The following is a 14,483-nucleotide window of genomic DNA, read 5'->3' on the forward strand; positions in this document are numbered from 1 at the left end:
GCTTGTAAGGAGATCACCTCCCGTGGTTGCTGGTAGAGCCCGACCGATTTATCGGCCGATATTAGGCATTTTCCAAACTATCGGTATCGGCATTTATAATGGCCGATAAATGAATATTTTAAAAATAAAATAAAAACGGACGAAACAGCCTTCAACCATGTCATGAGTGTTTGCGTTGTATAGTTTGTCCTCAAGAGGGCACTCTACACCGTCCCTGCTGGCAACACTCGTGTATAACGCGCCACACATTCTGCAACCTGCTGATCCAGCCAGAGTCGGGACGAGAGAACCACTTATCCGCGAGTGAGATCATCGGTGAAGTGTGTTCATGGTGAGTTGGTCACAAGACATACATTGCTTGAATAACAATTAAAAGAACATCCCCATCAGTTCTCTTACTTCAAATAAGCATGACAAAATTCGTGAAAACAATGTCCAGTTTTGCTGCTGTTAAATAAGCCGAGAGTGAAGCGGAATTAGCTAGTAATTACGTTACGTTGTTACAGTGTAGTTGACTGTCCTTTTAACTTTTGACAATGTGACTGAAGATGTATTTCTTTAATAGCGTGACAGTTATAGCAGTGAGACGTATCATCTCTCCCCGGCCTGTTATTTTGAAAGCATATGTTTTACAATTTGTAGTATGACCTTATCCATTGCTAAATAATGGCTCATCATAGACTAGCTAACCACAAAGCTAGCTAATGCCATGACTATCAGTGGAAGACCGCTAACGTTAACATTAATGAGCTTGGAAACCACAACGAACTTATTCTGCCTAAATAAAGTAATGATTACTGTATTTATAACTAGTATATCTGTAGTTACAGTCCCTGCATTGTAAAATGTAAGTTAGACGTGCGAGGAGTCAACATTTAGACATAGAGAAAAAGTATCAAACGTAGATTGTGCAAAACGTAGCTTGTGCTTAAAAGTTAGCTTTTCTTAATGATGCCAAGTGTGCGTTTCAGACTGTCGTTCAGCTGCAGCATTAACGAGTTACCTAATGGATTTAGATCACTAAATAGTAGGTTTTAGAAGGCAGGCAGCAACTGATGATTGAAAATGGTTTGATGTAGCTTGATAGAAATCATTTTAAAAGTGCACGTAAAGGGATAAGCAAGCTGACATTGTAATTATAAGATAGCTTATAAGGCAATAGGGACTAATTATTACACACGCACACTCAAACATTTAGGAATGACCTTTATCTTGTTTAATGATAATACAAATGATGATGATAGTAATAATGTCATCATCATTATTTTTTTGTAATTATTACTGTCAATAATAATAATAATATTGCTGGTAGTAATAGTTGTGGCTGTAGCAGCAATCGTTTTATTTTTATGTTTATGTTATGTTTTATGTTATGTTGTTTCGTATATCTCACCTGGCTTGTTTACTTTATATTTTGACAGATGGCAAGTGGAGGACGAAGTCATGTATGGGAGCATTTCACAAAAGGCCCATCAGGTACAGTCACGTGCAACGTCTGCAAAGCCTCAGTGAGCCAGGGATCTGGCAGCCTCAAATTTAAAAATACATCCAACTTGTGGGCACACCTTAAATCAAACCATAAAGACATCTACGAGAAGACACAAAAAGAAGCACAGCCTCAAGTTCCAACCACATCACTCACACAGCCAACCCTAAAACAAGTGCTAGAAAAAACCACAAAATGGACTCCAAATGATCCAAGAACCGAAGAAATGGACAAACTCCTGATGGAGATGATAGCCACTGACCTCCTGCGTTTTGCAGTTGTTGAGGGTGCAGGGTTTAAAAGGGTTATGGCCAAGGCAGAGCCCAGATTAAAGACGGAGAAATTTTTCCGTACAAAGAAGATGGATGAGATTTACACAGGAGTCGTAAACAAAATAAAGAAACTGCTGTCAGTTGAAAATGCAGGAAACAGCATTTCCTTTACCACTGACTGTTGGTCAGGTTCAAATGAGGCACTCATGAGCTTGACTGCTCATTTCATTGACAAGAATTGGAAAAAGGTCCAACTTGTCTTGAACGTGAAATCCTTGTCACAGTCCCACACAGGACAGTACATTGGAGAGACATTTCTGTCCATGCTTGAAGAATGGGAAATTGATGAGGAGCGGGTCATGCTTGTGCTCAGGGACAGTGGGGCAAATATGGTGAAAGGCATGCGCCTTATTGAGATGCCAGACCTGAGCTGCAGTGCTCACATACTGCACCTAGTTGTAAATGATGGCCTCAGTTCCCAGAGAGTGGTGGTGGACATTCTGGCAAAGCTCAAGAAAATTGCAACACACTTCAACCACTCTGTTACGGCACAGCTACGCCTATCTAAAATTCAGGAGGAGCTAGGTGTCCCACAGCATTCGATCTTACAGGCAGTACAGACAAGGTGGAACTCTACATTACACATGTTGGTGAGGATGATTGAACAGAAAAGAGCCATCACTGCATATGCTAGCGACCATGGACATTTCTCATGTCTGTCAGCGGAGGAATGGTCCATTGCGTCGAACCTGGCAGAGACCCTTGGACCACTGGAGGAGGTGACACTGGTATTCAGCAGAGAGGACTCATCCACATCCTGCATTCTACCATGTTTAGCAGTGTTACAACGTTTACTTGAGTCAGAGGGACCAACCACCAGAGGTATTCAAACCACAAGAAAATTCATGCTGGATAGTTTGCAAAAGTCAAAGACTCTAAAGAGGTGGTGCTTGCCTGTGTCCTGGACCCACGGTACAAAGAGCGGCCTTTGGTACCAGAAATTCTGGTAAAAGTGAAAACCTGGCTAAAAGAGGCTATGGAGACCAGTCCACCAGATTCTGCCACTGAAACTCCATCTGAGGAGACCGATCCTAAAAGGCCGAGAACAGAGGACCAAGTACCCAGTCTCTTAGACTCGCTGTATGACACTGTGCTCCTTCCATCCACCAGTGAGGCAGTGGAACCAGAGGGGATCATCGAAGAGCTAGAACGGTACATCAGAGAGCCTGTCATTGACAGAAAGAGTGGGAATCCATATGATTGGTGGAAACACAACACCAACCGTTTCACCAGACTGTCAGCTTTGGCAAGGCAGTACCTCTCCTGTCCACCCTCCTCTGTGGCGAGCGAAAGAGTGTTCAGCACCATAGGGAATATTTATGAGGATAGGCGAAGCTCTTTGAAAGGAGAGAATGCAGAGAAAATTTGCTTCTTGTACTACAACCTGCCTCTGCTGGACTGGAGCTATTGAAGATTGACTGATTCAGTATACTACCTCATACTGTTAGCAATTTATATTTTGCTGTTGTTATTTATCAGTACTTAACAGAATTTGTCTCCAGTCTTAGTTCAAAGGACTTTAAGTTTCATATCTTAAGTTTCTATTTTTATACATTTTATTTATCAGAAATTTAATATATTTTGATGTTCCTCTGTTCCACTGTGACAATATTATTTTAAAATAAACAAGTTTGTTTTTAAAATGCATTATCATATTATTTTAGTCAATACTCATAAATAACTACAAATAACTAATGTTAGGGAAATCTGTTAATGTTTTGTTGCGCGTTTCTGAAAAAAAAAAAATATCGGCCGATATATCGGCATATCGGATTTTTAAATCAACAAATATTTGTATCGGTATCGGCCTTCAAAATCCTGTATCGGTCGGGCTCTAGTTGCTGGATGTCTAAGCATGCGCTGCAGTTGCAGGAAAAGTGGCATGTTATGCATGGAGTCATGCAGCTGCAGCAGTCTAAGCACCTGTCAGAACACTGCTGGAGAGGAGGAGGATGAGGATGATTAGGATAGCCTAAGTGTGTAGCCTACCTCTTCATACCAAGAAGTTTAAAGAATTGAATAGAATAGAATGGATTAATTACTAAATAAATTGGTAAATATGCATTATTAAATAAATAGTTAAAATACAGATAAATAGATAAATACAGATAAATAATATAAATAGATAGTTAAAACAAAGTCCTTTTAGGCAAGTCCCTCCACTCGGCGGCCATATTGCAACGCTTTTTGGGCACTCATCGGGCATCCTATTCGGCAGAAATGCGCGTGCGCAAGGCTTCACGACACGAATCTTGCTCCAGCAGCAAGTTCACAACACATGATTGGCACAACGTCTTCACAACACACCATATGATTGGCTCAATGTATTCACATCACACCACATGATTGGCTCAATGTATTCACATGTCGATGTTTTACCGAGGAAGGGGTGGGATATGTGTAGACAATGACCATATTGGCGTTACAAACTAGCCCCATGCATTTCTATGGAGGATTTTTTGAGTGCTGTGTCTCCTCATTAGAAAGTCTCTGGTTAAAATATGGTAATCAAATTTGTTTCTAAACATGTTTCAAGTAAATTCTTCAGAAAGCCATCAACCTGTTTTATGGTCCTTTTTTCATGAATTATTCATTGTCAATTGTACAATTTTAACCATGTACATTTATTTCAAGCATTTTCTCTAGTCTTGATCTTAAATCTGACCATGGCATTAAATTTCTTATATGTGAAAACCTATAAAAGCACATTACATTCAGGTTTTTACCTTGTACAGTCCAAAAGATAAGTGATTAATTCGATTTTGACCTGGCGGCGGCGGCCATATTGGATTTCTCCATTTTGAGGCATTATGGGACATTTTTGAGCCTGGCATACAGAAGATTTCAATTCAGCACCCTTCAAAACCCCTAAAAATGTTGTATGCCAAAAATTAACATGATTTGCCTTCAGGGTTAATTTATTTAAAAAATTGACCTAGACTATTCCGATTGTTGAACTTGATGCAGTGTCTGCACGAATTGTATATGCACCCGAGGTGTCTACTTTATGCGCGTGACTCAAAGGCTGGCAGACACAGTAGCAGTAGGCAGGCATATTAATCATGAAATCATAATTTTCTTGTTTTTGAATGATAATTGTTTCATTTATTCATTCATTGATGTCACTTGTTTACGTTATTTATTATGTAAAAAAAAAAAAAGAAACTCGATTGGGGGCCCCCTGGTGGCCAGGAGGCCCCAAGCAGCCGCTTAGTTCGCTTATGCCTCGGGCCGGCCCTGGTCATACGTATGATTACTGTGAATGTGTGTGTGTGTGTGTGTATCTGTTTGTGCACATGTGTGCACATGAACTGGGTTAACATGACCCCTGGAGGCAAATATACGGAAAAATGGTCATCCTAGGTCCTACAGTTCTCAAGATATTCACAGAGAACTGTGTCTGGCCTACCCTCCTTTCGGGGGGTCCAGTCCAGCGGGGGGGCTACAGATCAAAACGAAAAATGACAGTTCCATGCTATCCATGTGGGGGTACATGCCCACCAAGTTTTGTGTACCCCGGTCTTTCAGTGTCCCGGGAATCCTTGTTGGTGTACGTCACTAAATGTACACATAAATTGTTTTATTGTAAGGCCCCCCATGAACGAAAGTACACAAAACTTGGCATGCATTCGGAGGGTGTCATAATGATCCTACACTTTCAATTTCGTGCAGTTTTGACCATGTCAGCCAGAGATATTGTGATGAAAACACCTAATTTTTTGCTTTTTAATTTTTAACTAGGTGGCGCTATACATGAAATAAGTGGTAATGGGATGGGTTGACATGGCCCCTTGAGATCAACATACAAAAAAAAGGTGGACCTCCTAGGCCCTCCGGTTCTCGAGATATTCACAGAAAACTGTCTCCGGCCACCTACAGGCCAGTTGGTGTATAGTAACATAAATTAATTTATTGTGTGGCCCCCCACGAACGGAATTCCACGAAACTTGGCATGCATTCAGAGGGTGTCATAATGATCCTACACTTCCAATTTCATGCAGTTTTGACTATGTTAGGTCACAGATACCTGCGATTACAACACCTCATTTTTACTTTTTTGTGTTTAACTAGGTGGCGCTATACATGAAATGAGTGGTTATGGAATGGGTTGACATGGCCCCTTGAGATCAACATACAAAAAAAAATGGTCCTCCTAAACCTTACGGTTCTCGAGATATTCACAGAAAACTGTGTCTGCCCTACCCTCCTTTCGGGGGGTGCAGTCCAGCGGGGGGGCTACAGGCTGCGCGGCGGTCATAACTAGGCTAAAAGTTTCCCCAATCAAAACTTTTGGTGTCATTAACTATATAGACATATCCCAGTCAGCACACATGTCTCCAAAACGCTTGGAAAAGATCAGCTTAATTACATCGCGTTCCATTTAGAACGTCTTATTTGGCCTGATCTTACAAACGTCGGCGGCATTTCACTGTCATATGTGTCGTAGTGCTACATCTACTGGAGATCTTATTATCTTAAATACGATCGCGTTCCATGTATACATCTTATTTTGATCTTACAAACGGCGGCGTCAAGACAAATTTCTACATCTGAGAACTAAGATTTCCAGCATGTAGAACTCAAATAGAACGCTTATGAGCGCTCATGCAATGTGTGCGTCCCTGCAGCAAGTGAAACTGGAGGTAACGTGGGCTAGAAGCAACAATAGTTTAAACAACAACGTGGCTTCCTGTCTATCAATGGAAAACCAAAGAAACTGCTAATCATAATCTTTAAATTGACATTAATTCAACTGGCTATATGCAACACAATGTATTTATATTCCCTTTCAACTTTTTTGAATTTGAGCTTACAATTCTGTCACTATTCTGTGTCCTTTACATTTATTTAATAGGTATTAGTGATACCTCGAAATTAGGCTGTTATCTGTGAGGCAATTTATTGTAGCCTGCTAACCCACATGCACAAAACATAATTTCTGAAATGATTTCTTGATTTATAACATGAGATATGTTTCCATGTAGGGTAGTGTCAAATAGTGAAGTGATAGCAGGTAGATCATGTAGGCCTACATGTCACATGAGCCACACATAGGCACTGCTTCTTCTGTCCCTCCCAAACTGCATTAAAGGAGAATTCCGGTGTGATATTGACCTAAAGTGTATTGAAACATGATACCGAGTGTGAACGTATGTCTCATAGCCCATCTCGGCTTGTCCCCTGCACTCCAAAATCTGGCGCTAGTTAGCCGATGCTACCAACAGCTTTTTCAATTGTGGTGCTTCGGCATCGGGCTAGCCATGCAAATAAATCACTGTTTTACACCATTTACGAGGCTCAATGTATCTCCACACTTCATTGGTAGACTTCCGAGGGCCCTGACATTTAAAACGAGACATTGAGAACTTTGAAAAAGCACTGGTAGTTTACTTACAAGACGATTTATACAGACAGTATCTTCACGAAGTTTAGCGTTTGCAGCCATCTTGAATTTAGCCACGATAAGTCGAGCGACGAGTAAGAATGAACAGGTATGATAAGGGATCAGATTCCAAAAATAATTCAGTGGAAATGCATGGATCCCAGTTGCTGCTACTGGAAGAACTGGAAGTTGCTGCTACTGGAAGAAACTGGAATCCATCACACCGGAATTCTCCTTTAAAATGGTGTGTTTAGCAATCAGAATCTCACATTTTTTTCGAGGGAGATACTCCCGGACACCAATATAGTCTGCTAGCCTCGTGAGACCATCCTGATCTCGCGAGCTTCAGGGTTTCACTCGCAGATCAGTCTGAATACTTTCCGTTAAAGAAAATTTGGAGCAGTTCACCAAACGAACGTCCAATCAGCGTTGGCTTTGAGGCGGGTTGAGGTGTGACGCAACGAACAACATGACGGCATCCACAGAGATGAGCATAGCTATCGCGCAAGTTTTATTCAAATTAGAAAGTATTCCTGGGTAAACTGTGAAGCTATGAGTCTCAGCCATGCAGCTGGGAGGAATGAATGACACAGACATCCTCCACGGCTGATTCCAGTTCATAATGGAGGAATATACTATCTTCAGAAGTGTAGGGCCTACCGTGAAAACTTGATGGGAATTGTCGTTGATTAGGTTCATAAATGGTAAGTTAAAACATCTTAAAGTTTGACACGTTACCTAACTTAATTGTATGTTAAACGGCATTAGAAGAATACTTTGTTCATCTAATTGGTTGATTTGGCCCGTCGATAACCAACAAAGGTGGTGATAGACAGAAGGTTTATCCAATCAGCTAACCAGTATGTCCGCCCCTTCCCAAAAGTTCTTCAATGAAAAGTTCCCAGATGGATATGCGGAGCAAATCCATCTGGCGGAGTCAGGTTAATAGTCTGCACCCCTCTCAGAAAATACTTACAACGTCCCTGTAGGGAGTTATTTATAATTTGTCCAGATTGTTTCATTTTCCTATCCCACAACCCCCACACTTTTAAAAAGCTTGATACGCCTCTGCTTGTAACCGGAGGGTTGCCGGTTCAAACCCCGACCAGTAGGAAGCGGCTGAAGTGCCCTTGAGCAAGGCACCTAACCCCTCACTGCTCCCCGAGTGCCGCTGTTGTTGCAGGCAGCTCACTGCACCGGGATTAGTGTGTGCTTCACCTCACTGTGTGTTCACTGTGTTCTGAGTGTGTTTCACTAATTCACTAGCCTGACGTAGTTGTGGACTAAGTTCGGAATGGCACCCAGGCTACTAATTCACGGATTGGGAACCAAATTTCCCTCACGGGATCAAAAGAGTATATATACTTATACTTATACTTATATGTAGGCCTACAGTGCCTGTGTGATATGTAGGCCTACAGTACTCAGTGCCTGTGTGATATGTAGGCCTACTCAATGTAGACATGACATGAACATGTGTGAGTGCCATGCCAAAAGGATGAGCAGGTGCAACTATACATACTAGTTACTTTGTCAGGGCTCATTATTTAGTTTGAATGGTATCCGTTCCAAAACTAGGAAATAAATGCTACTGATAACGTGATGTCCATAGGTCCAACCTTTTATTGTGGCATTGCCAAGCAGTATTGCCAAATACAAGCAAGTGTTTCTGACCTAAACGGACCCAATGTGGCTAATAAGAAAGTCTGTCCATGGAATGTAGGAAATCACTGCCCATCAGCTGTGAGCAGGTTTGTTTGGCAGTACATGATGTTGCAGCAAATCATTTCCCCCTGTTCCACCATCTGGAAAAACAAGTCCACACAAACTGCAGGGCGGTTATAATCATTTGACGCCACCCCGATTCATCTGTGACAGAGGGGGAAAAAATAAAGACAAATCAAGGTCATGTCATTAGTATGGTGTTTGTGTGGTCCAGTCCTGACCTGTCCTGTCCTGTCATCATTTACCTGCTTCATCTCTCTCCCTCACCTGGACAGCGGCTGCACCGCTAATTTGTTTGTGTAAATATTGAACAATGTTGGACTCAGACCACAGCCCTGTCTCACACCTCTACTTTGTGTAAAAACTCTGTTTGTTTTTCTCCAATTTTAATACTGCATCTAGAATTTGAGTTCATTGTTTTAATTGTATTGTATGTTTTACCCCCTACACCACTTACCACTTATACGGTTACACAGTTTAATCCATCATGCCAAATAGAGTCAAATGCTTTTAAAGTATCTCTCTCTTACACACACACACACTCACACACACACAAATAACAGACCAAAAATATACTCTAATGTTTACCCACCCTTTGAAACTGTGCTAGTGTCGATCTTTTCAGACTTGTTGTTTTTGATCTTCGGTGCATGATAAATATCTGGGTCGCCACCTCCTTCTAGAAAAGACAAAACAAGAGCCAGAGATGAATATTAGACGAGTAAAAGACGTGGTTTGCCAGCTACTCATTCCTTCACTGACCAGGGTCAGAAGTGCCAGACTTACCATGAATCACTCTGGCCCTAATTTCTCTGGCTTCATTTCCTTCCACAACAGCTTCATTCCTTACTAAAAAGCAGAATATTTAGAATGCAATTTCTCACTACCACATGTGGAACATATGAGTTTTCATTAGGGCTAATTTATTTCCTGTGAAACAATAACAAGACATTTTTCCTCTGGGAGAGCCCCCCTCCCTTCTTTCTCCTCCCCCTCCCCTGGCCACACAGACCCCACGCCCTCCCAGAAATCGACCTTACTTGGCATTGCTGAAATCGTTCCAGAAGATCAGCGTCTAAAATCTCAATAAGGAAATACAGACGTTACAGCCAAACTCACTCATCATTGAAATAGTTCCAACTAAAAATGTCTGCTGAAACAACATTTCATCATCATTAAGAGCTCTGTTTGAAAAACATTGTAACCAACAAACTAAAACTAGAACATTCACTCAGAAGAAAATGATATGATGGACAACTAAACAGCACTCTAGCATATTTTGAAATCCGTCAGACAACTTAATCAATTACTTTGGTTGTGTCCCAACAAACATAATGTCAGTTTAAAGTAACGCTACATAGTTTTTATCTTAAAATAAACATTACAAACATAATCAAGGAACATGCATTGCGTTGCCTCAGTGTTTGAAACAGACTTTACTTTGTCATGATGAATGTCTTTTTAAAATGTATCCATAAACTACATTAGATTAAAAACTTACGTGACTAGATCGGTGTGTCTGTCAGTGTCTGTCGCGCAAGACTTGCGTCATTTCCTGTATCGCTGACTTTAAACAAGTTGACGAGGAAGTCGGCATATATGAATAAACTACCAATGTCATTGTTCTATGAGAGGGACTTGGAAACGTTTAGGGCCAATTCCACCCTGTTGTATCAGAGAGATTTTTGTGTTAGGATTAAGAGATCATTGAATACACATTCATGTTTAGCGAAGACAGAAAGGACAAATGTTTGGTTTGGTTCTGCTCAGAGGCAATACGCTCCAAAAGTGGGAGACATTTGGACCCGTACTACCCAAGTCAGAGGCAGTTTTATCCAAAAGTCATCAGGATATAATGAAGTGTCTTTAACCATTATACTGACAACTTTTACTACTAAAGTGCACACATTCCATTTGTTCACCCTACCTCTTAGCATTTACAGTGGCTTAATTGTGCACTGTTTACCATTGCAACTTTAATTCTTCTTCTTATATCTTTCTTTTTGCACTTAAGGCTTTGATTTTTCTCTTTCCTAATAATTTCTATTTAACTCTGTGAAGTTCTGACTCTGAGTCTATGAACAGCATTACTGGTATTGATGTGACATCTTTATCAAGTATATGACAATGAACTTGAACGTGAACATACTTTCAAGGTCAATACGTATCTACTAGTAACTTAATTGTATTTCAGCAAAACTAATTACTAGTTTTGCTGAAATACAATTAAGAAACATCTGGTTCAACAACAGCTTAAATGAAGGATAGATTTTATTCATTGACATACAGCGCCTCCCTGTGGTTTTATGCATCTACTGCACAAGAGAGTTATTTTCATGCAGGGACAGACTTCTGGTTAGCGTTTCAGCCATTTAACATTAACCTGTTAGAGATTACGGACTGGACTGTAAAAGTGACTGAAATGTAGAGTCAGATTTGCGTGCGTGCTCCGAATACAGTGTTTACATCATTTAGTTAGGATACAGTTACATTTTGATTTTGTATTTTGTTGTATAATTGTGAAAACTGTCAAAACTCAAACGATGGAGTCGTGGTTGAAGCATAGCGGTAATTCTTGTGCGCTGGTTAGGGGGTACTTAGCTGAAAAAATATTTCACAGAGGGTACATCACTGAAAAAAGGTTGAGAACCACTGTTTTAGAGTGCTGGACCAAACTGATAAGAAAGAAGACAAAACGCCGCACTTTGCATACAAAAGTGTACTGCAGTGCAATAAAATGGACTGTACTGCAGTGCACTGCAATAAACACTATTGGGTTGCACTTTACTTGAAGGTATCTACATAAGAGTGACATGACACTGAGTAGGTTTACATGGACATGTCATAAACATTATAAACAAGTCATAAACGTTTATGGCACAATGGTTCTGTCAAGTGTCATTCAGTTTTTGTCATGACAAGTTAGGGTTATGACAGTGTGATGTCACTCTTATGTAGAAACCTAAAGTGTTACCCATTATTGTATACAATGTGCCTATACTATACCTTTTGTCTTCTTTCTTACAGTGTAGCCTACTCATGGAATGGAGGACTCTTGGATCATGAGGAGATACTTGCTGAAATTGACAATAAGTGTTACGGGTTAGAAATTGCTTAGAATCACTGACATAACAAAAAAACATCAAAAGCTCCTCCCCAATTCTCAGTCAGAAATTTATGTAGGTAGCCTATCTTCTTTGTAATGTAAGTAAGAGTAAGTCATGTAAGTCAGACAAAAATGCTACACCTGGCCATTATTGGCTAAATTGTTGGGTGACGCAAACAGTTATTTTTTGAGGTGGCAGCAATGTAGAGGTTATGTTGAGGTAAGCGAACACTATGTTAAGTGCAAAGGGTCTGAATATTTATAGGCTGGGTTTTCCCATGCTGCCTTGCGCACAATTTTATTCATGCTGCTAGGCAGCCTGGATTCCATGGACTTCGTTTTCACCTCAAAGAAGGAACCAATCACAGAACGGAGGGGGGACAGAAAGACGATGACGAGACGACACACCGAAGTGGTTATGAGCTACGTACAGACACATTTGATAGACATTCGTAGCGCCCAATAAACGGCTCTGGGCATTCGTAAACCATGTTTCAAATACGAGAAAATGAACTTGTAGTTCCCAGACCCCATCTGAATGAGATGAGGTCTGACGTTAGCCAGGCTAGAATACTTATGTAAATGAAATATTTCAGTCTTTTATTTTTTATAAATTTACCAAACACTCCAAACACCTGCTTTTTTGTGGAGTTTTGGAGTATTGTATGTAGATTAATGAGAAAAAAAAATGAATTGAATCCATTTTAAGATAAGTCTGAAACATAACAAAATGTGGAAAACTTGAAAGGGTCTGAAAACTTTCCGGTTGCTGTAACTGACATGAGGCACATAACTGACAGGAGGCTATTTACCCTAATAATTACCGAGCTTCTAAAGCTGATTTAATAAAAGTTTGGGTAACGCTTTAGAATAACATGTGCTTATTAGGTATTAACAGTTCATAATAAGCAGAACAGTTTCAGACAGTTTCATCCCAGACAGTTCAAAACAGTTAGTTAAAGCTCATTAAAGGGACACCATGCAAGCCTGAAACTCCCCCTCGCTCGGTCTGAAGCTCTTTTCCTTTTCTTTGCATCTTCCGTCAAGGGTTTTCGCTGCTTCTTCGCTGGCTCTGCCATTATACATTCGCCCCGTAATTAGTCATTTAACCATATACCGACTTACGAAGATGATTAATTAACACAAAAACGTTGCCTGGTGTCCCTTTAAGTAGCAGAACACTTTATGACGCAGGAGACCCGGCTTCAATTCCTGCTTGCTGCAGCAATTTTGAAGGTGCATTTCTCACTGCTTAACATTCGTCTGCCCACCACATTCCCTGCATATTGTTAAATGTTTTGCCTGGTCACGGGCAACCCAAACCGGTAGACCGGCGTGACAGAGACATGGAAAAGCAGTTTTAGAAAGATGATTTTTGCCATGTTAACATATGGAGACTGATGGCCTGAAGGGCACTTATTTGGGTGGCCTTACCCACGTAAAAACAGAGTGAAATAATATTTTGTACTATAGAAATGGTATATCATTGGAAACATTCATTGTTCTAGCTATATAAATAGCATAGTGCATGGTATTTCCATAACCGCGAGATATACGCGCTTCACGATAACGGCAATGAGAACATTCACCAAGACGTAATAGCAATCTATCTGAAATGACACCTATTTGAAGTAGGCCTGCCATTCATGGTTGTCAAATAGTTGTGGGTAGTGTACATAGCTTAAACTGTATGTTTAAACGGTAACACTTTACTTGACAGTATCGACATAAAGAGTGACATGATACTGTCATGAACACATGACACTGTCATGACACATGAAACCTAACCCTAATCCTAACCTCTAACCCTAATCCTATAACCCCAACCCTAACTCTAAACCTAACCCTAATGTAGCAGGGTGGAGGTAGATGTTCAAATGTAGCTAGTCGACTACGCCACCTGCGAGGGTTAGGCCCTCCCAGGAACTAATTTAGAAACCTTGTTGGTCCGTTTAGACCCTTTTGTGCACACAGGTTCGCAACACTGAGACTGGAGACATGGTTCTATAAAAATAAAATGACAATTTATTGACACATGACAATAACAGGTTCATTATCGACTGCACAGAGACAACACGAACAGGAATACAACCACGAGAGAGTAATCATATACAAGATACACCCACATACAAGCAGGTTGCACACAAATATTGCACAAGGTCCTATAGGCCTACTATTACTGCATACAGGGCCAGGAACAGGGCAGTGGGCTCACCAGGGCTAGCAAGAGGCTACCAAGGGGTAGGATCCAGGCACAGCACACCACAGGTGAACACGGCACACACTTGATGCACAGCAATTACAAAGGACAGTGAAGGGAAACCACCACCTGGGAATCAGCTTGCCACCAACTTTGGCCCAACAGCTCCTGTAAGGTCACGACCTGCACGTATGCACAGAGATGGGGTTGCATTCACTCACAAACATTCAAGACGAGAACATAAAACATAA

The 14,483-nt window shown here is 40.8% G+C and overlaps 1 pseudogene; it reads left to right on the forward strand.

Annotated features, from left to right (window-relative positions):
* Window positions 1-1,400: 1,400 nt before the first annotated feature.
* LOC143140604 (zinc finger BED domain-containing protein 4-like) lies at window positions 1,401-3,229 on the forward strand (annotated as a pseudogene).
* Window positions 3,230-14,483: the final 11,254 nt, after the last annotated feature.

This window comes from Alosa pseudoharengus, unplaced genomic scaffold (genome assembly GCF_046254945.1).
Source record: "Alosa pseudoharengus isolate Yale_2024_CS ecotype anadromous, Long Island Sound unplaced genomic scaffold, YU_APseudo_1.1 YU_APseudo_1.1_scf_23, whole genome shotgun sequence".
Classification (NCBI taxonomy): Eukaryota; Metazoa; Chordata; class Actinopteri; order Clupeiformes; family Clupeidae; genus Alosa; species Alosa pseudoharengus.